A 1,141-nucleotide genomic window follows, 5' to 3' on the forward strand; every position below is an offset into this window, starting at 1 on the left:
TTAAGTTGATGCGGTCATTTTTCTTGTTCAAAGTTAATTCAATTCAATTTTCAATTCAATTTTAAATTTAATTCAATTTTTATTTTCAGATCAAGTCATACAAAATAAAGAGCTGGCCCACAAAAGCAGCATTTTGCTTGTATGTGGGGCCCGGCGACCAACTAGAATACATGTTGTTACAAAAAAAAAAAAAAAAAACACACTCTGCAGCACAAAAAAAAAAATGAAAGGAACACAAAGTTAGCAGCACAAATAAATACAAAAAGGAACACTTTAGAGCATGAAATATAGGTGTTTATAGACAAGTCTACTCACGCAACCATGAAATAAAAGTACGAAATATCTCCAACGGTTAGGCTACGATATCTACAGCTCAGATGCTTGACACCAATTCCTTAGTTTCCTTTTTAGTACCCTAGTGGATTCTATATTCATAAGGAACTCTGGGAGTTCGTTAAATAAGGAACGAATGTCATGATTTCTCTTTTTCTTTCCATACAGTGTGTATATTTTTAGAATGACGTATCTTTCAGTACGTCTCAAATCTCTATTTTTATTGACGAGGAGGCCAATCCGTTCTTTCGCTCCTCGCAACGAGAAGTTCTTTTTTAACGCTGGGTCATTCCAAAGGGCTGGAGTGAAAAAGGAGTAGCGCCTAGCACCTCCCGAAGTAGAAATATGTTGTCTTCTGCTGTAAACCGCATGCGAGGAGGAGGCGGAGGGACGGAGGTAGATGCGGCGCTCAAGTTGCTCTCTTACTGTACAGATAGCTAACGATCACGGTCGTACGCCCGCGTACCGATCGTTGCGCCGAGTACGGTGCGACCACGAATAAAATATAAAGGAAAAGCTGTAACTTTACTGCTGTGCAGTTATTCAATCTATCACCCAATATTCAAAGGGCTCGTTTATATATGTGATTAGCATTTGTACAGAAATTTGTAATTCATGCAACATTTTTAAACTAAAAAGTATCCAGAGCTTTGATGCAGAAGGCTGTTGCTCACTCTATTGCCAGTACAGATAATCCTCATTCATAACAGCAGCTGTAAAAAAAGGGTGATGAGTGCTCGAAATGCACATTCAATGTTTGTATAAAAAAAAAAAAACTTATAATATGTAAAAAAAAAAAAAAAAAAGT

This window comes from Ixodes scapularis, unplaced genomic scaffold (assembly GCF_016920785.2).
Source record: "Ixodes scapularis isolate PalLabHiFi unplaced genomic scaffold, ASM1692078v2 PGA_scaffold8__174_contigs__length_109621045, whole genome shotgun sequence".
In the NCBI taxonomy this organism is placed as follows: domain Eukaryota; kingdom Metazoa; phylum Arthropoda; class Arachnida; order Ixodida; family Ixodidae; genus Ixodes; species Ixodes scapularis.